At 38.5% G+C, this 26,948-nt stretch overlaps 1 protein-coding gene and 1 pseudogene across 6 annotated transcripts in view; one reads left to right on the top strand and one right to left on the bottom strand.

Moving 5' to 3' along the window:
- The window catches only part of LOC141572781 (uncharacterized), a 34,643-nt pseudogene extending 15,884 nt beyond the window's left edge, over positions 1 to 18,759 (bottom strand).
- Positions 1 to 26,948, top strand: part of AFG2A (AFG2 AAA ATPase homolog A) — a 275,426-nt gene that overhangs the window by 114,333 nt on the left and 134,145 nt on the right. The window lies entirely within an intron of this gene.

Here is a 26,948-nt window from a genome sequence, read left to right as displayed (position 1 = left end):
CTTACTGTGTTTTACATGACACCATAATCTGGTTTTTGTTGTATTTCTGTCCCCTCTTGGCTTCTTTACGTGTGGATGGATTCTCCTGTGCCTAGCCATAACATATTTCAGTTGGTCAAGCCTGGGTGCTAGGACCCCGCTTTTTTCCGCTCTGTCCATGGGAAATCTCATCCACACCCACAGGTTTCAGGCATCACGTGACTACACTGGATTCAGCTCACACTTTTGCTCTGATCTCTTCAGTGAACTGCCTACTGAGGGATTTCGAAGGCACTTCAAGTTCACCATATTCTTAATCTATGTTTTGCTCTAAGTATTTTCTTCACTAAATCTTAACTAACTTTATGAGGTAAATATAGTTACTGTACGCAGTCCTATAGATGAGAAACCAAAGTTAACAAACCGCGGGTTATCGACAGGGTAAGAAACGTGACCAAGGTCACAGAGCTAGTAACTGGCATACGAGGTCTAACAATTAAATTCGTGAACTTGTTGCAACGATGCTGCTAAACCTTTTTGATATCAGAGGGATTATTCATTATGAATTTGTACCAACTGCACAAACAATTAACCAAGTTTACTATTTGGAAGTGCTGAAAAGGCTGCGTGAAAAAGTTAGACGAAAATGACCTGAACTTTTCGCTAACAATTCATGGCTCTTGCATCACGACAATGCACCAGCTCACTCGTCACTGTCTGTGAGGGAGTTTTTAGCCAGTAAACAAATAACTGTATTGGAACACCCTCCCTACTCACCTGATCTGGCCCCCAATGACTTCTTTCTTTACCCAAAGATAAAGGAAATATTGAAAGGAAGACATTTTGATGGCATTCAGGACATCAAGGGTAATAGGACAGTTCTGATGGCCATTCCAGAAAAAGAGTTCCAAATTGTTTTTGAAGACGCTGGCATTGGTGCATATCTTCCCAAGGGGAGTACTTCGAAGGTGACCGTAGTGATATTCAGCAATGAGGTGTGTAGCACTTTATCTAGGATGAGTTCGCGATTATAATTGTCAGACCTCGTATAGTTCTGTGAGTTTGGACAAGCACGCAAAATTGTGTGACTACCACCACAATCAATATAAAACAATTTATTCGCTCCAAAAAAATTCCTTCATGCCGCGCCTTTGTAGATCAACCCTCCTACCACTGACTGCTGGCAACTACTGATCTGTCCCTATGGTTGCCATTTCCCAAATGTCATATAAATGGAATCATGCAGCCTGTAACCTTTTGAGTATGACTTTTTATACTTAACTCTTTTTTGAGATTTATCTGTGTTCTTCTGTGTAGCAATAGTTTGTCCATTTTCTATTACCAGTTGGCATTCCAGTGTTTGGATGCACTAATTCATCCATACACCTATCGAAGGACATTTTAGATTGTTTCCAGTTTTTGCTATGAATGAAGCCACTGTAAGCATTTGTGAATAGGTTTCTGTGTGAACATAAGTTTCCGGATCTCTAGGATAGTGATGAAGTGTGGGACTACTGAGCCATCAGGTGAGTTAACTGTCCTTAACTGTGTAAGAAACTGCTCGTGTTCCTTTCCAGGCAGCACGTCCTCATATCCCCACCAGCAATGCATGACTTCCAGGTGCTCTGCGTTCTTGTTGTCACTGGGATTTGTCAAGTTTTTAAAACACTTCAACCATTCAAATTGGTGTGTTATCTTATTGTGGTTTTAATTTGCATTTCTCTAATGATAAGTGATGTGGAACATTTTTTTCAAATGCTTGGCCTTTTGTATGTCATCTTTGGAGAAATTCTATTCAAGTCCTTTGTCAATTTTTAAAATTTGATTTTTTGTTGTTGAGTTGTAGGAGTTCTTTATTCTAGATATTAGCCTCTTTTCGGGTATATGATTTACAAATACTTTCTCTCATTCTATAGGTTGCCTTTTCGCTCTGTCAATTTTGTCCTTTGATTCATAGAAGTTTTTAATTATGATGTAGTCCAACTTGACTTTTTTTACTTTGTTGACTGTGTGTTTGGTGTCATTCCAAGAAATCCTTGCTAAACCTAATGTCATAAAGCCTTTTTCCCTTTTGTTTTCTTCTAAGAATTCTGTAAATTTGGGCCCTCTGGTTAGGTCTTTGATCCATTTTAAGTTAAGGTTTGTAAATGGCATAAGGTAAGGCTCCAGCTTCATTCTAGTTATCTATTTCTTCCTGAACAAATTTTGTAAGCTTGTATCTTTCAAGGAATTTGGTTCATTCCACCTAAGTTGTCAAATTTATACCACAGAGTTGTTCATTGTTTCCCACTATCCTTTAGTGTCTATGAGGGTCTGACTGAAATCTCCTCTTTCCTTCCTGATATTGGCAATTTGTGTTTTCTCTCTTTTTTCACTTGTCAGTCATTGTAGAGGGTTATCAATTTCATTGATCTTTTCAAAGACCCAGGTTGTGGTTTCATTGATTTTTCTTCGTTGCTTTTTTCCCCCCTAATTTAATGGATCTCTGTTCTTATATGTCATTCTTTTTGCTTCCTTTGGGTATTCTTTGCTCTTCTTATTCCCTTTTCATATGGTGGAAACTTAGATTATTCATTTGAAACCTTTCTTCAAATTGTATAGATTTCTTTTATAGAGCAACACTATACTTTTACAAAGAATATAGTCTGCTGTTATTGGGTACAGTATTCTATAGATGCCATTTAGGTCACTTTGGTGGATTGTGTTGATTGTGACTTCTGTATCCTTACTGGATTGCTCTTTCTACTAATTCCTGAGAGAGAAATGTTGAAGTCCTCAAGTAAAATTGTGGACTTATCTATGTCTCCTTTCAGTTTTGTTAGTTTTTTCTTCATGTATTTTGACACTCTCTTCCTAGGTGCATACATATTTATCGTTATGTATTGCCTCCTATATTCCTGGTAATTTTCCATATTCTGAAATGTAACATTGTCAGCTATTATAACATAATTACTCGACTTTTTTTGCTGGTGTTTGCATGATATGTTTTTCCATTCTTTTACTTTTAACATGTCTATTATTTTATTTCATATGAGTCTCATATAGATAACATTTAGTTGTGTCTTATTTGTCTTACAACCTGAGAATCTCCAGGTTTTTAATTAATGTGCTTATAGCATTTACATTTAGTATAATTATCAATATATTTGCTTTTAGTTCTGCGATTTAATTATTTTTCTCTATGTTTCATTCTTCTGTTTCCTTTTTTCCTGCCTTCTTTTGAATTATTGGAATATTTTCAGTACTCCATTTCAATTCATCTATAGTCTTTATTACTGAATTTCTTTGCATTAAATTAATCGCAATTAAATTTAATTTGCAATTAAATTAATTGCTCTAATAATTACAGAATTCACATCAAAATTTTCTAAGTCTACAGTTAATATTTTGTCACTTAAAGTGAAGTGTAGAAACCTTATAACTATCTCGATCAAGAAAATAGAGAGTGTGGGTATTCAACGGCAGCTAGGTGTGTGTCACAGAAGGCAGCCTTAGTTTTTTACCCTCCTCTTCACTTAGTCTTCTCGGTACTACGTGTTACCCACCTTTCAATCATTTGTTTTGTTCTGTAGTACTTACAGCCTGTGGTGTACAGTATATGTGGAAAATATATTCCTGCTTCCCTTCTTGGAATTATTTTTGAAATTGAATATGAGATAATTGGTATAGATGAGAGAACTGAGATACAAGGAGTTTTAATTGCCCAAGCTGATAAGTGGCATAGCTGGGATTTTTGGTTGCAAGATTGGCACATTTGACTACAGTGCTACTGCCTATATTTTACTTTAGACAATAGTGCTTATGAGAAATCTGTTACTCTTTTAAGTAAATGGTTTCCAAGTCTACTTATTCTCGTATCTTTGGGTATTCTAATTTAGTTGTAAAAATGTACTTTTTTCCCATCTTCTTAAAACATCTTCAGTACTTCTTAAAATAGCTCATTTGGCCGGTTAGCTCAGTTGGTTAGAGCGTGGTGCTAATAACACTGAGGTTGCCAGTTCGATCCCTGCATGGGCCACTGTGAGCTATGCCCTCCTTAAAAAAAAAACAAAAAACAAAAAAAAACATTGCATTCCAGCAGTTTTCAACTTCATTGAGTTTGTGGAACTAGTTTTCGGCATCAAAACAATTTATGGATTCCCACATAATTGCAATTAAATTTTCTCAATGTAATGGAAAAAATATTTTATGGAAAAAATACTAAGAATTGTGTAACACTTTTAAATGTTTTTCAGTCTTTGTAATCACAACACCATATACAAATATTTGAAAAATAATAGCATATATGTGCAAGTCATATTATTTATTCATTTTTTAGATAATTCTGTGTATTCATATGGGTCTGTTGGCACGGAAGTCTGCAACCCATAGACTGGGAACCACATTTTTAGACTATTAGTGAATAATAACAAAAATAAGGGTTCATTTTTCCTAGAATACTAGAGTTGAATAGATTCAAAATTGGTGGAAAAAAATATGTAGAGAGGACAAAGAATTCTATTTTTTTATCAAACTCAAACCTTACCATTGAAATGGAAATACTCTGTATTATCCACCTACAATGTTCCTGTTAACTATGAGGCGTTAATGGGTATAATTTTAGAATTTTTTATAGCTATCTTTCTCTTTCAAATTTGATTATCTTACAGTCCTCAAATGGGAAAAGAAACAGATTTTGCAACTATTAAGACAAACAAAAACTTGACGTCAGTGGAACAGATTGTTTCCAGGGATATAGAGCTAAAACATCTAAAAATCCTTTGAGTTTGACAACCTTCTCTTTGCATTCCCTTTCTCTCTTCTCTAGTAATTATTGTCTTATTTCTAAAGAATTAATATTTAAGTTCCTTCAAAAAGAGTCTTTGAAACCAATAGTGAATTTGTTGTGAAGAGACTTCTTTTAACCAGCCTCTTTTTTTTCTTCTTTTTTAAACCTTGGGCACAAAAATCTTTTTTTGTTTTGTTTTGTTTTGGTTTTTTGTTTTTCTTTCTGGATTCACATGAGTTTTAAAAATCTGAGAAAATCAGCACTAACATTTGAAGGTTAAAACCTGATCCATTTGACAGAATTGTGATTCAGAAAAGCTGGTAAATTTATAAATTCCAGTTTTACAAATACAGTAACAAAGAATATACTTTAGTGGTAACTTAGTCTTCATATTAAGAGAATTAAGTTGCTCATTGTTTCAAGGTGCCATGTTGTCGGAGTAGCACCTGAATTCATGTGCTTTATTTAAAGCCCTTATGAAGGAAGGAATGACCAGTTCTGAGATGAACTTTTTTCTTTCACTTAAGTCAAAACTTATATTGTTTTTCTGTTCTGCAAAAATTGACACATTGTTACACAACTATTTATTATAAATAGCAATTTGAGAACAATTTATATTGTGAATGGTTACTAATTTTCTGAATCATTTAGCTTATACATTCTGTTACATTTTTTAAGCTTATGATATAAACCGTTCCTGTTTTCAAATTGAGATCTATTGCTTTGTCATATCAGAGGAATAGGTTTCTAGAGTAAAACAAGTAGTTTAAAAAACTGTGCCCACAAAGAGGTAAATAGATATCCAGTGGGGATAGGGCTGAAGTTGCAGAACTCATATTCTCTTCTTTTCCAGACACACAAAGAGTAAAACAAGATAATTCGCCCTGTTTGTTGCCATCAGGACATGTCAGATTTGTGTGTCACAGTAATAGCCGCCCGGTCAGGCCTGTGTTCCGTGCTCTGCAGAATTCTGTGGTGAATAGCAGGTGGATTGTTCAGGTGCTCAAAGAGCCCCCAGGAATAGGCGACAATAACTGACAGGCCATTGCTGGATCAAGGACTTTACCCTTTCCTTTGGCATAGCATAGTGGCTAACATTTTGGACAACTGTCTCAGGAAAAGAAATACTGTACTCGATTTCCTTTCTTGCCTTCAGTCCTTCTTCTACAAAGCAAACAAACTTGTTTACAGAACACCCAGCATTTAGTTTAGTAAATGACGGGTAGGAAGTTAAGCTGTTAATACAAGAGGATGACTAAGTGAGGAAATCCGTCTTTTGTCAACCACGCTTACATTATTATTATTTTTAAAATAGAACCTGCTTTCAGTTTCAGTGGTTGGGGGTGTTAGATGTGCATGGTTTGATGGATTTTGATCTTAAAATTCTAATTTCCCTCTTTTACTTAAAATCCAACATGATAATAGAAAATAATGCAAATAGTCCTCTGAGTGATTGATATAGGAGATGGTTTAGGCTTATATACTGAGTCAGAGCTCCACACCTGTTCTGTGTCATAACAACTTCCTCAGAAGATGAGTTAAAAAAAAAAACAACAATAAAAAAAACCATCCTTGCTTGCAGTGCCAGAGGCATTATAAATCTCTAAATTGAAAATGCTGAAATAAATTTGGTTCTTATTTAAATCTGTTTGAAAGTAACCCTTTGGATACTTCGTGGTTTCTAAAGTGGATTGCTGGATTATCACAGTGCTTTATATGTACTTTCTTTTTTATAAACCTTGATAAGATATTAAACTTGATCTTCACAGCAGTATGAAGAAGAATCCTAAAGTTATATATAACTTTCTTCCCCAAAAATGACACTGCAAACAAGTCTAAAATGTAAGTTCACCAAAGTAAGCACATGTAGGATGAAAGAAATTTTACTTCATCCTGGAAATTTGAGCTCCCATTTCATATAAGTTAACATTGTCAGGAACGTACTAAAACATTGCTCATGTCGTTTTAGACTGCATTAATTCTAGCATCCAGGTTGCATAAACTAATACTTTCTGATACTCTGTCCTGGTCTGATCACGTGTGGAGTATCATACACAATTTGGGATCTCGTGGTTTATAAATAATTTTATACACAGCAGGTGTGGAGCAGAGCATGTTTTTATTCTGGAGAATACACGCAGATACAGTTATTGCTTTCATATAGTTAAAACTCCATCCTGTAGAAGAGACAGAATTAGGTTCTGGAAAACAAATGGAATAGTTTTCCAATTAACTGGAATGATTCACTTAGTTGACTTGCATGTTTGGGAGGCAAGGACCATCCTGTTCCTCCAGGTGTGTTAAAGAAGGGTTGATTATGCTCAATGTCTGCTAGATTGATTAGAAAGTTAGATAATTTCCCATCCCTTTTCAGTTTTGAATTTAGTTAGCAAGCATAAAATGATTTCAGGATTTAATCACTTAGCATATATATACAAAAATTTGCAAATTTGGGATTTGGATTTTGGGAATAATCACTGAGAATTATCTTTGGCCCTATGATTTTTTCCATGTATTTTTGCTCTTTTCTATTTTTTCTTTTTAAAAAAATTCAAAATATTTATCAAAAAGAAAACACATCAAATTTTGGCCCACTTCATATAAATACAGTCTGAAGTTAGAGGTAGGAATTGGAGTAATACAGGTCCTCTGTTTTACGTGTGAGCCCCACTTATCCTCGTCATGTGTGAAAGTTGGACATGAGGTACTTAATAGCACAGTCTGACAACTTGCTACTTTCTTTGTAGGAAACATGACCCCTCCTAAAAAGGAGGTAAGTATATTTGAAAATCATTCTCTGTCAGTATTGTCATTTGAACTGTAGGCTGATTATTTCAATGGATAGGCTCATCCCATCATCCAAAACCTCTTGACATTCTTCCTCTTTCTTACAGATTTGGGAAAGCAGATAGTGAATATAGGTATATGTTTGTGCAGAATTCAAGAGAGGTTGGCTGATTAGCATTAAATGTCTATATTACTATAAAGTTTTTCATTGCTTTTAGATACTAAATAGCCCTGAGTAGGGCGCAGAAAATACCTGTTACTTAGCGTTTCTCGGGGAATGCAGGACTGAAGGAATGAATGTACGCAAGGGCAGCGGTTACATTTTACCCATGGCCTCATCTAGAATGGTTCTTGGCACTCTGAAATCCCGGTGAACCTTTGCCATGTCAGTAAATATTCAGTTTAGATATCATCGGATAGATGTTAGCATTCGGATAAAGCAGATATGTCGTAACTTGTAAATTACGTGTATGAGTAATTCTATTTTCATCTTTCGATTATGATTTTTCTAGGGAATCTATACATATGTTGATTTCATGTCAGTCTAAAACAATTTATTATACAAACATATTAAGTTTGGCAAACTTCCGGAAACTTCTCCCCACTGTTGTGGCCATTAATTTAGGAGAACGGTAGTTCTTTCTACCATTAATACTGAGAGGGCATTAATCTCAGTATTAATCTCCCAATGACTGAAAAACCAAGAGTGGTCATGAAAAGTACTTCTTACAGGATGGCATAACTGCCTTTTCCTTGTTTTTCCCTTAAAACACTCTTCAGTGTAACTGAGTCTTAAATCACTCAAAGCTGAATTTGAATTGTATTCTGGTCTTTACTGTATGGTGTTAGGTGCTGTCTGCTAATCTGGAAAATGGGAATATACCTTCTTTGCAGAAATGTTGAAGGGTTATATGGGGTGACTCATCTCAACCATTTAGCTTGGAGCCTATTATTACACATGAGCCTTTGAGACACAGTAACTATTATTCCTATTTTCTCCAAAAAAAAAGATTAAAATATCACCGATACATACCTGACTAACACGTAAAATTTTAAGTTGTTATACCTTCAGTTGATTTGTTTTTCCCTTTCAAGGCTAATGTTGAAAAAATTTCCTCCTGTTATATATAATATATCCACAACTGTCACTAGTCGTCACTAAACGAATTGTACCTTAACTCTGAGTGCTCCTGTGGGAGACCTGGTGACATCTTTTTCTCTCACATTGTGATGGTTAATGCCCATTCCTCTACACCCTTCTGCAGAGTTTCTGAGACCTTGGGGCGTCAGCTGTGGTTCTGTATATATGGTTCTCATCCATTGGCAGGAACCCAGTGTCTTCAGGGCTTTTCCAGTTATTTGGAAACTACCTATTAGAATGTTCTGATATCTAAACTTGGAGACTAATATTTTTGTATATTTAAACTGGCCTGGATTGATTGATAGGAGTCTATTTGGAGAGGGGTAGGCTGGAAAGTGTTCAGCTATTACAGAAACAGGAAGACTGAAGATTGAAGCTCCCGGTCCTTTAATTATACACGTAATACATGATTTGCTCTGAAGTTCTCATTTAGCCTATTTGTGGCTCAGTATTGACCCAGCAACAAGTTTTCCTTTCCCCACTCACCCAACCATACACTTACTTTATACACACACGCATGCACACACACACACACACACACCATTTCTTTAAATGCCACTAGATGACCTATTTTATGCAGGCATATTATATTATTTTTCAGAGATACTGACTCCAGCTTGTTATAATTATACCCACTAATGATTAAAATCTCTGAGAGGAGTTATGGGAAAACTCTAAGGACCTGAAGTAATAACTACTAATGCTACTGAAAATGTATGGTAGATTTATTCTGTGGTAGTAAATAAACCAAGGGTTACGGTTTTGAGAATTATGATCAATTCTTCAATTCTTTTATGTGTTATACTGAAAATTAGAGCTAGTAAGAGAGTTAAGAAAAATATAAATCTAACAGTCATAAAAGTTAAATATTCAGGTTTTGAGAATGTTTATTACTGAATCTTCTGGGTTTTGTTTTGGTTTTGGTTTTGGTACCCAAACCAACCCACAAATAGTGGCTACTGTAGATTTTAATGACAAATATGTTTAATCAAAGTGCTTTGAATATAAAAACTCTTATTATTCTTTAATATTACTGTAATCTGTTAAAGTCAAGAAAGTACATTTTATAAATAAGCGTCTTCTCGGGAATGCCCTATTTGCACTTCTAGAAAGGGACTAATTGACTCTCTCACCAGTAAGGTCAGGCCAAGACATGCTATGAAGTCCTTTTTCCAAATGGAAAGGCTGGGGGACAGAAGTGTTAGGCAATTTGCCTGCAGGCAAGTCGTAAACTAGGGAGGAGCTCACGCACACTCCAGCCTGTGGGATTGACAGTTTGCTGGTTGCTCTAGGAATCACTGAAGTGATTTTGTTTTTATTATACTGCCTTACAGACATGATGGGAATTTTGGAAAGAGTGCATCCTCATAAATCTTAGCACTATGTATCTGTTGGTTTCATTTACTTTTTAATATTCTTTCTAATAGATACTTTTCTGTCTTGCTCAGCAAAGTTCAATTAATTTAAGGAGAAGATGTATACATTATCTAATTCAGTTTATTTACGTTCTCTGAGTAATGCAGTGATGCTAATTATGCTTTCCCTGGCTTTTGTTCTGTTATTATCTGAGGCCAGATTATAGTTTTATATACTACGTCCTGCACTGGGTGCCAGATGCATGGGAAGCCAGTAAATAACTTAATATCTAGAGAGATTCCAGCTTTAGTTGAAAAAGGAAGATGCCTTGTAAGTGGGACTGCTGTAAACCACACGGTAATTATAAAGCTCCATAATTATAAGGGGTATTTTTTTCTCCTTTCTTTAACCTGTCTTAAAGTGTTGGATATGATTAAAAGCAGAAGAGTTTCTCTCAATAAGAAGGAAAAAATACTTGTTTCTACAGTCAGAGTTTGAAACAAAAGAAACGCTCCACTGAGGGGGAAAAAAACTATGTTCACACAGGACCTGTTGTGTCCAATTTTCCAGACTCATCGGGACTTGAACCCTGTTTCTTGGTTTTGATGAAATTGCTCGTACTAGTTTATGAGTGATTCTAAATGTCCTTGTGTTCTTCTTTTTTACATATAATATTAAAAACTGTCAGTTTTGGTCTCTCACATCAAAGATGGGCCCGTGGAAAAGTGGCACTTGCTTAGAAAATGCAGCGAAGGCAGGTATTTTCCCAGCGTGGATGAGTTCTTTGCTCCTTCATCCCATCTCCTGCAGGACCTACTGCCCAGAGTATCTGCTGAGCATTTAATGTCAAAGGCTTTGCATTGCTTGTTGTCTCATTGTTTATCCCTAAATTGCGAGCTCCTAAAAGGAAGAGCGTCATCGCTCGCTTGTGGCATTCCTACTGCCATTGTGTTCTTTACACCAGGGCTCTGATATTTTTATTGTGTGAGTTCACAGGGGTAGACACCAGGTCACTCATTTTTGCTTCATGATTGCCCCCCTGTCAAGTGCACAAGGCTGAGGGTGGTTTCCGTGGCTGGAGACAGACACTGAGGGGTTGCTAAGACAGCTCTATGTAGTCACGGTACATTGTTCATAGAACCTTGAGTAGATCTCTTCTGAGCACAGGGCCACGATGCTGGACCCTTTTCTGTCCTGAGGAGTTTTTCCTTCCTCTCAGCTGGGTAACATTTCCTGGAAAACTTGGTCTTGCTTTATTAATATTATATATCTGTGTTACACTTTCACTCTTAAATGCTATATCTGACCAATTTCGAAGAAGTTAATTTCTTTAATTACTTAAACCGCGAGACTTCGTGAGTGGGGGGATGCATGGGATGCGTAGGAATGACTGAGTCCATCTCCAACTCTCCAGTGCCTAGAGCTGTCCCGCCTGAGAGTCCGCTTGTGATGGCGGTGGAGGTTTCCCCTTTGCAAACTCCTCTCCCGGTAAAATCCTCGGAGGCACCAAACGGGAGGACAGTGGGGATGCAGGTGATGGGATTGAGAGAGTGGATGTCTCTGAAGCCCCACGTTTCTAAGTGTGGTCTGGAGGAAATAATGACTGTTTTCCTTTTTCACTCTCGTTTTCTCAGGAGTTACAGCGAGAAAGGACTTAACGTTTGTCTTCATATAACTCAGATTTCAAAGACTTGAGGGAAATTGTAACAAAATTTCTTCTATTGTCACCTACTTTTTTTATGTGAACAAGGTCTCTCTGTATTTTATTCCATTAAAAAAATGAAATTGAACTGAAAAAGAATTGAATCCTAGCAATAAGTAATAGTCTCCCACATTTACAAGAACTCACTGGGGAGGAGGAGACTAATGAGAGAATTCCATATGTCTCACTAAGAAATAAGTTCCTGATAAACATTGACTTTTTATCCTTAATATTACCCTTAAATCTTTAATATATATAACTGTACATAAATAATTGTAATGCTGATTCAATACAGAAGAAATTTAATACTTAGAACCTTATCTTCGTGTGATTAAAAAAACTTTAATGTATATACATATTTTTTTACTTCTGACGATTATTACAAGATGATCAGTGAAGGAACAAAATTCTCTTCAAGTGGTGGAATGGAAATACAAATTTAAGGGGGGGAAAAGCAATGTAAAGTTTCTCAAAGCTAGTTTTAAATGGATGGTAGTGTTAAACCACTGTGATTTTAAATCTGTTGAATACTTTGGAAAGAGTTGATGTAAAGGTCTTATTTTAAGATCTCAATATTTATAGTGCTCTGGAAGTTACATCCTTTACAGCTATTTAAACATGAATACATGTGAGAAGGCTACAATCTCAATTTTCTTTTTTAAATATACATACAGTTCCTTTTAGCACTACTAAGAGTTACATGTGCACACTGATTGAGACCAGAACTCTACATTTTGGGAGAAGGGAGGGAGGTGAAGAGAGAGAGAAATGCTTTTAAAATTAAACAATGAAGCTTTTCTAGGGAGTGGTGAAGAGTGGGTGGTTATAAAATGATTTTTGGAAGAAGATCAGCCAGAAAGGTGAGAGGATCAGAATACAGACAGGGTCACAAACAATGGGGTCGGTCCCTCGCCAGCCTGGGGAAGCTGCTTTGTTGTGTTTTCATACGTGCCATTAGCTGTAGATCTTGATTCCTTCAACTTTCCGCCACAATGGAGGACTCTTATTTGTGTAGTAACTAAAGTTGAATTGTCCGGTCCTCTGATCCCACCACAACCTTTTCTAATCCGTGGTGTATTTTTAAAGTGGGAGGAAAATGGCAGTGTTTCTTTGAGGACACCTTGGTGAACGTTTGTGACGTGATGGAATTGAAGTCAGAATAGAACACACACACACACTCACAGGCATACACACACTCACACTGTCACACATACACACACACACGGACACACATACTCACACACATACACTCACACACGTACACACACACTCACTCTAAAGCACTGTGCTTTTATACTGTACCCGTGATAACTGAGACGTCATTTATGCTTAGTAGAGTAGTTATAGCAGTTGCAGGCTTAGAAATGGGGAAATGGAGACTCAGGTGATTAAAATGAGATAGAGCTAAAACTAGATAAGATAAATCTTTGTGCAAAACTTGGCAAAATCCTAGGCAAAAGAATTGTAATCATCTAGTTCAGAACATTTACAAGGAGCCAGTGGAGAAAAAAAATAAACACAGGAAGGATTCCATGAAAGAGGAATTGCAGAGAAACTTGGGGGGAGTGAGGGGATAAAAGCCTGAGGGACGGGAAATAAAATCGTAAGAAATGGGAATAGATGCCTATAGTAAAACACATAGAAAATGAAGACTCAAGCATTCTTCTGCTTTAGTTCCTACTCTTCCATTTCATAATTAATAGCTATGAAAATGAAGTTTTCTTCTTCGCTAAAATCAAAGGGGCTCGAAGGTGTGCACAGAGGAGTGTGCATGCACCCAGGACACACAAACACCCTCTTCTTCACAGCATTCCCCCGGCCTGATGATCTAACACTCCCCACACCTGCCTCATACTCACAAAAACAATTAGAAATAACTACTGCTTTTGCAGGTGGAAACGTGCTTCAATGTCAGTGATGTGAGCGTCTAAACCATGTGATTTTGAGCATACAGCAAATGTGAAAGTTTTACATTCCCAAAGCATTATGTTAGGAAATAGTTTTAAATGCTTTAAAATAAAAATTTTAAAAAGCTTTTAGCTAGAATAACTTTGATATAATAATGCTACCTTTTTATTTGATGGTAATAATAATAATACTCATTTAACTCAGTTACAAGTAAATGTAAATGGAGAAATAAATGTAGCAGCCACTTAAAATATATAATCCCCAACATTTCTTAAGATGGGTGCTACTAGCTGGAATGTCTTCTACCCTGTGTGGTGACGGGTACGTACAGGCACATTTGAAAGAGGAAGCTGGGACTGGCCAGATTGCCCAGTCCAGCAAGGAGATAGCTGGCGTCTGATGGATGAAACAATGAATAACTAGGGAAACTCGGGGGTAGTTCTTTGACAGTAGTTAACAATAGCTAACACTTATTGAACACTTACAAAGTGTCAGGCACTGTCTTTAATATTTTACGTATGCTGAGTTTTTTAATCGTCGTAATAGTAACTACATGGGTGTCTTACTGCCACACAAGTGTCCCCAATTTTCCTCTTATTTATTCTTTTGTCATTCAGATATCTATTAGCTCCCCCCTTGTATGAGTGAGCACTTGAGGCCTGTGCTCACCTCCTCTTTTAAATGGAAGCTTGACTGGCCTCAGTGTTCCACAGTGATCCGGCCATCTGTCCAGCTGTCTGGGGGTCCTCCATGTGGCTGTCCTCCAAGCATGGGCTCCTAACAGCATAGCAACAGGTTCCCAGACGGAGCGTTTCGCACCCAGCAGAGCACACTTGCAGATCTCTCCCTGCAGATCTCTGAAGGCCCTGACTGAAGTTATGCCATGTCGTTTACCCAGTTCTTTTGCCTTGATTTTGGTCAGAGCATCTCACAGGGCCAGGGGAATAGATTCAACCTCTTGATGGGAGGGGTGGGAAAATGTTTGCAGCCATCTTTAATCCACAACTGGTAGTACGATAGTGTCCTATGTTGTTATTGTACGAGTCCATTTGTGAGAGCTAACCACCTAGTTTACTTGCAATAACAAGCGATTTCAAAAAGATCTTGCCTCTGACGGTTTTCGTAAGGGCTGTCTGACAGTTGGATAAGATTTTGGTCCTGAGAGGATGTGATTATGCACAGTTTCATTTATGTGTGACTCTTTACTCAACCTCAGCCTTTAACTAGCTCACTTTAAGGAGTGTGAGGTACAGAAAAATTTAGGATACTTTATCCCTAAATACTTCCCAGAATGCAAAATCCCTGTTTTACGGAGAGACAGAGTGTGGTATTGCTTCGAAAATCATTTGGTATATGTATGTATATTTATATTTTTCTATATCTGTCATTTGTATTTAGTTTTATCATAGTAATACCTGCTCATATTTTTGAAAGTCAGAAGGAACTACAAGGCTGAAAAGAAAACAAGTCTCTTGCACGTTCCTCCCCCATTCTCAAATTTCTACTCTCCTAGATGAACCACTTTCTACTTATTTAGGTCCCCCTACCATTTACCATTAAATTACAATGTTTGTACACATATTTCTTTTTTTAAAAAGGAGCCAAATGAAACTTACAGATCTGAAAAATACAAAATCTAAAGTGAAGTATTCATTCACTGAATGGGTTTAACAGCAGATCAGACACTGCTCAGTAAACATATCCAGCTGTTGGCAAATGAACCTATTTAAGCTGAAGCACAGAGAGTAAAAAGCAAAAGAAAACAAAACCACAAACAAATCCTCAAAAAGAGAGCGTCACAGTGACCTGTGGGACCTTATTAGATGATTCTAACAGAAATTGAACTTTTGGGGGTGAAAGTGGGAAGAGGATGAGAGAAAATATATTTGAAGAAATAATGGCCAAAATATGTTCAGATTTGCTTAAAATATCACCCAACAGATACAAGTAATTCCAAGAGGAAGCAGGACAAGCAGGCAAAAGAAAAGCAAGATAAACACAAGAAAACCACACCGGGGTTATAATGAAGTTGCTGGAAACCAATGATAAAAAGAAAATCTTAAAAGCGAACGTTAAAAAAAACATGTTCAATACAAGAGCACAGGAATTGTCAGAAACAGTGCAAGCCAGGAGACAGTGGAATGATATCTTTAAAATGAGGATAGGAAAAAAACCCCAAAAAACTCAGTATAGAAAAAACCCAAAAAACTCAGTTGAAAACTATTCATTCAACTTAAATAATGTGTTCTTGTTGAAAGAGAACTTTCCATTTATAGAGTCACAGAAACTGCTGCTGGAACGAACCTTTGAGCTAATTGTCTCTAGCAATGGGAATGGGAGAAGAGGCGATTGGAGTGACTGCCCCACAAACACACGCCGCTCTAGGTGTGTCCGGCACACGTGGAAGCCTTGCTGAGACACACACACACCCTCGCCCTCGGTCCTCGCTGGCATTCCCAGGGGAGCGAGCCTCTGGGTACTGAGACTGAGTAGGCTCATGTCTGGGCTGCTGAGGCAGAAAGGAGGTGCAAAACCACTCACAGGCCCCATCCTCACCGTGCATTACAGCTTGGAGAAGGTAACATGGCTTGCCCACATCACTTGGGGCACAGAATATAATAAACCTGAATCTCAGGTCAGGCTCTTCTCTGTTTCTTTGGGGCTTTTAGAAGTTGGGTTGTCCTCTTGGGATGAGTGGCAGTGTGTTTGCAATGAATGGTTGGTGAATCAGGAATTTCAAGGCCAAGGCTGTGTTTCTGTATGTGTGCGTGTCGGGGTGGGGAAAGAGGTGACTTGAGGTCTTCTGCCAGTGTAATTTTATATAAACTCACAGTATAAAGACTGGAGTTTACTAAGCTATTAATTTACGGAGGCATAACAATGGTAGAGGTGAATAAAACATCTTTTCAGTGTTTCAACTCTCTCCTTGACAAGCGAAGTTCCGGGTGTGGTAACACCTATTATGTATGGCCCCCCAAAGAAGTTCACGTCAGGAAATACAGAGTACATCGCAGTCTATAAACATGCTCATTGTTGCATCATGTCCGTGGAGGAAAATACAGAAGGAACATTTGAGCACCATAAATCTCTCCTAAAGAGAGCATTGCTTGCTACAACCTGTCTGCAGCGATCAGAGGAAGGAAGTCAGCAAGAAGGGGAAAGGATGCCAGCTGCTCGCGCCAAAACGCCTCAGCACTCATAACTCAAGAGCAGGTTTCTGTAGCTCAACACGAGGTTCAGATTCAGCTGCTGAAATTACGATAGTGTCCTAGATTTTAGAATCCATTTCTTTTTCCACCAATAATGGTGATCTTGATCCAACTATCAAAACCAGAGCATCAGTGCTGAAAGGGACTTAAATCGTCTCGAACCCTCTCATTCTCAGGTGAGGTAACACGGACCAGAGAACACTGACCCCTAGTCCAGTGTTCTGTCCGTTACACTCTGTTGTGAAGAATAACTCACCACGTCACTTTCCAAGTCCATGTAAATCATGCCTCATCCAGAGTGTGTGTCTTTGTTATTTGATTACAGCTGATAAGTGGTTCTGAGGAACTAATTCTGAAGGATTTATAGGTAATATATTATGTAGTTTTCTTTTGTAAAGGTTTTAAGAAGTTTTTGTTGTGATATTCTGATCCATTTGGGAGCTACCAAATGTTGCCTTTAAAAGTTTCATTTCTTACTGAATTAGTTTTGATAAAATAGGCATGATTCTGTGAGGGAGTATTTTGGGTACATACAGAATTGCTGGGAAAATAGCAGGCAGCAGGAAAGAGGAAGACCAACTATGAGATGCGTGGACTCCATAAAAGAGCCCTAGGCTGAGGCTGCAGGAGCTGAGCAGGGCTGTGAGGACCGGACACTGGACGTCACTCACTCAGAGGGTCGCCCGGAGTCGGAGCCCACTCAATGGCATGTGACATACAGGAGCCAAGTCAGATGGAATTCATAGAAGTGTCACAGTCCAGATGCCATTGACTGGAAAGTACAGCATTACTTTACAGCTTATTGACAAAGAAAGTGGAGCTAGTTACTCTGTGATGTTCATTGATTACGAGACACATACCAATTTCCACGGTGTTAAAGGATGAAGAAATGTGTTCCTTGGGATCATGGGAATATTGGAGGTAGTTGGTTAGGAAAGGTAAGGACGTTTCTGCAGGGGCTGAAGCAGAATGGAGGGAGGCAGGAGCGCGGAGCCAGGATTGCAGAGTCGGTGGCCTGGCTGAAGCGGACTCCCGAGAGCAAGGGACGGTCAGTGAGTCGGTGTAAGGCCGCAGCGCCAGGGCTGGGGGTGAAGGCAGTGCCGCCACGGCCACACAGAGCACCTGGGCCTGACCCCAGCCTCCTGGTTCTGTCTAGGCATGAACAAGGGAAAGGATCCGAAATCAAGTCTTAGGACTGAAATGAAGAGCAAGTCTCAAAATCTTTGAGACTCTCCTAGGATTTAGAAGACAAGCTAAAGATTGAGCTGGCCTAAAGCATCTGACCCTCAGGATTCTGGCAATAGTGAACGTCCAGAAAGCTGCGGAATGAGGCTAAGCAATGTTTTAAGACGGTGAATCTGTTAACAAGGGTGTGAATAATTCTAATGTGTCCTCTTTTTGGTGGTATTCTGGTGACTGGCTTTTTCTTTTCTTTCTGTTTTACCAAGTTGTGCTGCTACTTGGGGAAAGAAATTCAAGTCCTACACGTGGTCTATTAGAGACGCGACCCAACCTCACCTGTAAACCCCAAGCTAAAACACAACAGTCTGCTCCATCCTTAAAAATGTGACTCACTGTGGGTGGAGTACAAACTTGCCCGTAGTCATCGGTTTTACTGCAGGCAAAATAAAGACACACCTCTTCCTGAAAACACAGACAACACAAAGTGCTGTGGCTTCTTGCATTATCACTTTGACATCAGCTCATCCCTAAGCACTAATCCTACTAATGTAAACACTGTCAGCTTTGCCAGCGCAGGCTTCCTTGGGTAGCACTCCAGGGTGCCCCGCTCCTTCTGCAGCATCTTTGACCTTTCTTCTTCCGCATAATTCTCTAGTGACCTGCATCCATCATATCTGTGAACGAGAAATTGCCTTCCTATTGCTTTGACTGCTAAATTCCTACTCATCCTTGAAGAATCAGATCTGGCTGCCGCCGGCAGAGATTTGGGTTCTTCTATGCGTAAAACAGTTGTTTTTGTTTTATTAATTCTTCCATTCTCTCACTATATTGTACACTCCTTGAAGGAAAGGAACATCTCTTGAGATTCGCATCCCAAAACTTAGCACAGTGCCTGGTCCATAGCAGATAGTCACTAGATATTTGTTTAATTGATTGATTGACTAGATGAGAAGATTTATATCATATACTAGCTAAAAAGTGTGTATTTACCACACACAATATTGGCTTACTAAGATATATTCCCTAGGCTCAAAATTAGAGTCTAATAGGAGACTTAAGACGCAGGTGTGTAAGAAACTGGTAAGAAATTTGAGTACTGTCTTCAAATACTTAGGACGTCAGCCACGTGGAAATGGGACTTATAAACAGATTCAGTTAAGTCCATCAGAACCATTTATAAGTTATAGAAAAGAAACTTTTCTCTTTAACATAGAAATTGAGTGTCAATTTCTGGTAGCAGGCCGTCCATCAGAAATATTATTAAAAATGAGGGTATGTTAGAAGCAGATATTTTTAAAAGGACAAATTAATAGTGTCCAGCTGATTTACATTATTAATGTCTCTAATATAAGAGAACAGAGAAAGAAGACTCAATGGGCTCACCAGTGGCTTAGAACTAATGTCCATCTATTTGTTTATGTTATTGAATGAGTATGTCAGAATTTATACTCCTCAGATAAACATAGAATACAGAGAGACACGTAATGAAGTTTAGGTACTCATGTGTAAATAACCAAATCCCTTCCTTAAAATGCACACCTAATAAGGACTTATGAGGCAGTATAAAGAGCGGTGAGTTGCTATTAGGCATACCTGACCTTGAAGCCTGTTCTGCCACTTACCAGTACTTTAACTCGGGCATATTATGTGGCCCCTGTGGGTTGTGGTGTAGTCACCTACACCAGGGATATGATTCCTCTGCCAGGGTTATTACAGATTAACACTAAAGTTTATTCAGAACGTAGACAAGAACCTTGAGCATACTTGTTATTAAAGAGTAGCGCCTATTGGTGTTCTCTGAAAGGTTTTAGATAAGCATCCTCCAGAGCCGCCAAGTGCTGCAGTGGGAAGACCATGGGCTTTGGAGTCGGGCACACCGGACTTGGAGCGCAGCCCCAGCACAGCTCTGCTGCTTACTAGCAGTACGTCCATCGCAACCTGTTTAACCAAAGTGCCCTCGGGGCCTTTATCTGCAACATGAGAACAATCCTGTCTCCGCCTTAGGCCCAGAATATTAAATTAGGTCATGTTTACGACTTCTGTGTTGAGCAGAGTCCAGTGTGGTAAAACCTCAGTGTCGGCTTCACTTCACGTCCTCCAATGTCTGAACACTCTGAGCTGTTAACACGCCTCCTCCCGATTGAGACAGACTGGAGTCCTGGTGGGCCCCGTGGCCTGAGGGAAGGGACGCCGCTCCTGTGCAGTGCCTGCTCCTGGGACGGAGTCCCCTAATGGATGCACCCCCTGGAAGGAAACGGCTGGGTTTTGCTAGAGGAAGACAGCACAGGGACTCCTGTCTTGTTCTATACATAAGGAGAGTCTTAAGTTACCAATGTCCACACCCATTTCTTATAATTGCTCCTCCCTAACCCTTTTCTAATACTGCTGCAGCTCTGCCTTTTGGAGGTGTGGTGAGGAGAGGAAAGGAGAGATTGGAAGCCTGCCACTCACACCTAGATTTTTACCCTCTCATTTTCAGCTACATACCACGGTCCACCTTTATTGGCTGTTGCTTCTGACCAGGCTTGTTTCCTTGTTAACTGAGCTAATGTACTGTCTTCTTTCTCTTGGCAAATTTACCATGATGTCCTGCTTCCTTTTTAGAAAACCACCCCTTTGGGGCTCTTATGGAGTTCTAAACCACGCTTCAAGAGTCACTCCTCTGCGACCTCTAATGATCCTTCTAGCCTGTAATATTTTTCCCCACCTACATCTCTCTCAGCCCCAATTCTGACTTTCACATTTTGATGCTTATTTTCTCTTCTGAGTTCTTCTCTAATTATTTCATGTGTATAATTGATTTTCTCCAATAGTAATTCAAGCCCTTGAAGGGTAGAAAACTATCTTTTCATATTTCTATTATGTCGCATTTATTCAGTTAATCTAGCATTGTACTTTTTGAGACTATCATCAAAATGAAAACACAAATTTAAACTTACAAAATATCTTGAGAATGATTCAGCAAACCTTGGTATGAGAACTGTTGCGGCAGAGACAAAAATAACCCCCCTTGTGCACAACAGATTTGGTATCATTCCGGTTCATTTTGACCCACTGAAATCACTGCAGGGTAATACAAGGCCCGGCTGCCAGTGGTGGAGCAGCTGAAGCTGACTTTGGTGTGATCACAAATGAAGCGGGAAAAGGCCAGCTCTGCGGCCCGCTCTGGGCAGGGTGATAAATGGGGTGCAACCTCGCTGTCTTCCTTCTGGCACCCCACGACGCTCTCCTGTCCTTCCTCCAACTGTCCCTTTGCCTCTTACCCAAATCCGCAGTCTAAGGTAAGATTGGGATTGCTTATTAGTGCATTACATTTCCCAACATATGTACATTTTCATAAAACAGTTCTAAGGCCCTGAAAGACCTCAAGATTTATTAGAATCTCTTAAGGTGGACTTTCTAACACTCCAGGTTCAGTGAGAAGAATTGTAGATAGATATACTTTTATGTAAGTATCTTAATGCTCGTAAAGCAAGAAGATGCTTGGTAGAAAGTTTTGAAAATGCAATAAAACAAAACAAAGAATAATATATATTCTTATCTTATGAAGATAACCAGTGATAATATTTCTGATATTTTTCTTAACAAATTTTGTTTGGCATTTAAAAAAAATTACTGCAAAACTGACCAGTTTCATACTGTCTTTTTCACTAAACAATATAAACATGTTTTTATAAACTATTATAAAACTCATGTTTTTTATAAACTGTTATAAACATTACCTTTAATGGTTACATAGTATGGATTTACCAGGTTAGAGTATGAATATTTTTAATGTTCTTTTTATAGATGGGTAAAGATTTTCCAGAAATTTTGTCCTGTGTTACATTCCACCCAACAGTGTACAAGAGTCAATTTACTGGCCTATTTTAATTGTTTAGTGAAAATAGTATCTTCAGGTTTTTTTTCTAATTTTAGTCAAGTTATCAGTCTTTTCTGGGAGATATTTTTCCAGGTGGCTGTTTACTTTGGAATTTCATTTGTATTGTTCCCTAATACGCATAAGTTATGCCTACAGATTCTTCCGATGCTTTTAAACTTAGCAACTCTTAAGGGTAAGATATTTGGAGATAAGGTGGGGCTTCTATCGCATTTCAAACTATTAAGCTTTATTTTTTCTTTTCAAATCTAACCTCATGTTCTCCTCTCAGTAGTTTATTAATGAAGAAACAGGTTCAGAGGCCCGTGTGGAGTCTCCTCAGTGGTGGTAACAGAGAGGCAAAAGGAGAAAGCAAGTCTCAACTGATTATTTACATTTTTATTTTCATTTCAAATTATACATTAATGTAAGATCCAGCTACCTTTAAATTTGTGTGCAAGACAGGATTGCTAGTATTAAAATAATTTGTCCAACTAAGGTAATAATAGGCTAATATTTAAGCCCTGGCACATGAGTGATATACCACAGTTACTACTTCTAGGAGAAAAGGCAGAGTGGCCTCCATTTTCTCCTAAGGAAAGCTTCTTTATAAAGATAATGATCATGAAGAATTATTAATTGAATACCACTTCAAATGGGGGATAATTATACACGGAATAATTTGCATATAGATGAAGACAAGCCATTTAAAATATAATAAGCATTATATCGTTTTGTAAGTCTCTTTCTCTAATGTTCGTTAAGGGAAAAGCTAAAGATTCCTTTTGTATATATTAAAATAGATAAATATTATTAATTTGCCTGATAAAGTAGCTCCCTATGGAAAGGGAAAAGACCGTAAACCAGCTCGGCTTTTCGTCTGAGTAGTTGAAGCTGATTGTAGGTGAGTGGGATTTCATCTTGTCTCTGCTTATCATGTTAGAATTTTATCTTATGACATGATTTGTTGGAGAGTAATGCCTGCTTACGGTTAAGTACCTCCATTAGCCGTGAGCCTGGTTAAGCTGCTTGTCCTCAGCTGGTAAATGCCTACTTGGCGGCTGGGATCGCAGCAACAATCTGACGGACCCAGCAGCTGCAGTATTCAGTCTGCGTGATGACATAGAAACTGTCTTGTCAGCTTATAACACAGCAGAGGGGTGCTCTTTCAGTGGGGGGGGGGGGAGGACAAAGCGATGGCTTCTCGCTGGAAGTACAGTAAGTGAAGGCTTATATAAATAGGTCTTACATTCCTTGAATGACCCCTTAAAAGGTGACATTTTTCAATCTTTGCCTTCAGTCCTTGATTATGTATGAAAATAAAGTGAGGAACCTAGCAATATGGGTTTTGTAAATTCTCTTTTATATTCACATGCTATAAGATTTCAATCAATGAGTGTTAAAAGTGGAAGATCATTTATATTTAATACCAACCTGTGCCTACATTTAAAATTTTTAACCCCCCCTAAACCCAGGCGGGATTAGTGACTTGTCCAAGGTCGTATAATCTCCAATAGGTAGAGCCTGGCCTTGAGCCATGTCTGACTGGAACATCTAGCTCCTTTCCTGCTAAACAAGCAGATCTGTACGCTACGTGAAGCAGACTATAAAGTCGATAGAGAAAAGGTAACTGCCGTTAGAGGGTAGTTTCTGGCTGGTGCCGAATGATTGGAACAAAGCAAGGAGAGGCGGCTGCAGACTAAAATGATCAGGGAATGCTCTGTGAGGCCATAATTTGAACTGGACCGTGACTATGGGTGGGTGATCACTAGATGGAGATATTGGCCCCAAATAGAATGAATACTGAGAGGTTTGGGGAAGATCCTTGTTAGTATGTGTTGGAAGACAAAAGGGAAGATGGCCTCTGGGTGACTTACGGGCATGACTCCATGGTTGTCTCTGCACCTAGCCCGTAGGTGGGTGCCTGGTAATATTTAAATGGTGCTTAAGAGTGTTTGCTGAATTGAAGACATTCTGGGAGATATGAGACACACAGGTTGAGAGTGTGTAGTCTCGCACTGTTGGACGTAGCAGAATTAAGAGCACTTTCTCACAAGTTGTTAGCTTCGTGTGGGGGTTGGGGGAGTGGGAATGGTGGTGAAGAGAGTGAGCACAACTCAGCTTTTCCTCTGCCTTAAAATAATGGGTCTGAAAAAGGAAGACTTTTGAGGTCATGAGCAACGTTGATGGAGGAGTTCACACCGGATGCCCTCAGCCGACTTTGAAGGTTGGGAGACTTCCCTGAAGCGCTGAGGAGAGCAGACAGGATGTGCGTTGGCCAGTGCGGCAGGGCTGGAGTGGGTCCCTGCGAGAGGAGTCAGACAGTGAGCAGCAAGGACCAGACTGAAGCTTGAGAACTAAGTTTGCATTATATTTATTCCACACATTTTTAATGGGGTTTTTGTTGTTGTTGTTGTTTTTCTATTTTCTTCTCAGAAATCTGAGGTGCAGTGCAGAGCAAATAATTCTGCCTTAATATTTACCATTGCAAATCCAACGTTTGCCATCCTATCAGGTTCCTTACTTTCTTCAGATCTCGGGACCTGGCTGCAGATGTCACTAGGCCCTTGTGCAGCGTTGGAACGCTGTATAGGCACAAATTAAAAATACTCCCCCTGAACAGTTCCAAGAAGGCTGAGCAAAGCTTTAGGTCACACAGCTCAGGTCACAGAGCTGGAAATATTTGGTGGGAAAAGCTGATGGGTTCTTCTTCGCGCTTCTGATGGCTGTAGTACTTTCAGTAGCCATGATGCCAAGCTGGGCCCTTCCCACCGTTTAATTATGATGTGCAGGGGCTGGCTGCATGTGCTCTTTGACTATAGTCCTTGGCACTCGTAACCCTAAACAAAGCTGCAGGCACTAATTACCTCCTTTTCCTAATCTGAATTGTGATGTGCTTTTGAACTAGTAAGTCCTCGAGCATTCTAAAACGGCTTCCCCCATCATTGGAGAGACATGTGCTCCCCCTGAATTCAGGGAACTAGGTTGTGAATAAAGTTTTTTGGAGATTTTGATGCTTTTGATTGTATAGCAGCACAAATAAATCAGTGTGCCTTTACTTATTTGTTTTTATATATCCAAGCCAGCATTGTCTGCATATAAGGAGATAATTACAAAGGTTTACTCTAAGATACGCATGAGATGTGTCTGCTTTGGGGTGGAAAACATGGAGATATAAAGGGTTCATTTTTCTCTCCTGATTGTCCGATTCCATCTGTAACTAATTAATAATGTGCTCTTATCTCTTTTTCATGTGCTATTACCTGAATTCTGTGGTAATACTGGAAAAGTAGAAGGAATAAAAATTAACTGGGTTTAGGTTAGCTGAAAGGAAGGTTTTTACTGAGCACATTTGAAAAATGACAAGGCAGAATCTATTTATTTCTTTTTGGTTAAATAACCAGGAAACACTTTTGACTGATGATATTGCATTGAGTCAGATTTATTAGCTTGAAGCACAGAAGTATTAGTTTTCTCCAAAGTCTCGACCAAGAGAATATGGTCTAATAAAGATAATTTAGTTTCTGATTTTTCTTCTTTTTTCAAAATTCATTTTTCTTTCTTAAACTTTTTACTCCTTTTTCTTGTTATTAATTATGTTATTTGGGCAACTCACTCTGCTTCAATCTTCTTATCCTTAAAATGGGGTTATTAATCTACCTATTTAACAGGGTCATTGTGACGATTAGAAGAGATCAGATCTGCGGGATGATTGGAACGACTAGAGCAGTGCCTGATAATTATTCAGTGGGTATTAGCTATTGTTTTCAGTTAATCCAGTATGGCTTCAGCCTCACCGGCAGGGATAATATTCCAGATCAGCCCTTTACTAGCTCTGCGATCGTAACAGAGTTACTTAACCCCTTTGTACCTCAGTTTCCACGTCTGTAACATGGAAGTAATAGTGATGCCTACCTTAAAGAGTTTTGTGAAAATTAAACGAGTTAATGTGTGGTAAAGTGCTTAGAACAGCTGGCACATAGGTAGCCTATTGTTATAGTTATTTTCAACATTATCATTGTTTTTCTCAGGACAAAATGTTTAACAGTGCAAAAAAGTACTATAAATGTACATTGTTCTACATCATGGCCAAGTAGGGGAATAAAAATAGATGATAGATGAGGTAAAATCACAAGACATGAGGGAAGAGAAAGAAGGCAAACTAAGAGGAGGAGTAGGCAAGAGAGTAAGGAAAGAAGGTACTACAGAAGCAGACAGTGTAACACACACACACACACACACACACACACACACGAAATCCTAGTCTGTGTTACGTGCTTTGTCTCCCACCACTTCATAGCATTTATTACGCTATAGTCTATTGGCTTGGTTAATTGTCCATCTTCTCCTTCAGACTGCAGGCTCTTTGAAAGCAAGAAATATGTATGTCTTATTCATCTTTGAAATCATAGAAGGCACTCAATAAGTATTTAAATTTCAAAAATAGGGCTTTGCGATACTGATTTGTGTTTTTCCATGAACTTTTTTCCCTAGTATTTTCCATAAATATCCCTTGAATATGAAATATATATATATATACATATATATATATATTGCTTTGACCGTATGTAACATACTTGTCTTTACTGCATATAACATTTGTGTTTCTACATTTTTATTTTCTTTTTAATTTGGAAGTCTCAATCCTTATTAAAATTAAATATCTATGTTATTTAACATAATAATGCTCACCACATCTTTAGGAAAATACAGTTGTCTTGTTTAGCACACTTCATATCATGTGTTAACTTTTTCTATTATTCTTTTCTTTCAGAGTCTATTGTTCTTTTTGTTTGTAAAGCATCATACTTGATGCTGCAACCAGTGGCTTTTTGCCATGCATTCTTAGTACTTCTTGGAACATTTGGTTTAGGAAGTGGGGTAATTAGTATATAAACATTGTGTAGCAGAACTACTCTAATTAGTGCCTTTTGGCCTGGGTTCAGTGATAAACAAAGTAAGATGCACGTCAGCATTCGTCCTAACAGTTTATAAAAATCCTGTTGTGGCCTATGGGATAGCATACACAAGATATATTAAATAATGTAGTAGTTGAG

The sequence above is a fragment of the Rhinolophus sinicus genome, linkage group LG07 (genome assembly GCF_036562045.2).
Source record: "Rhinolophus sinicus isolate RSC01 linkage group LG07, ASM3656204v1, whole genome shotgun sequence".
NCBI lineage: Eukaryota > Metazoa > Chordata > Mammalia > Chiroptera > Rhinolophidae > Rhinolophus > Rhinolophus sinicus.
Note: the sequence above shows the minus strand (reverse complement) of the source record. Positions and strands in the feature narration are given on the sequence as shown.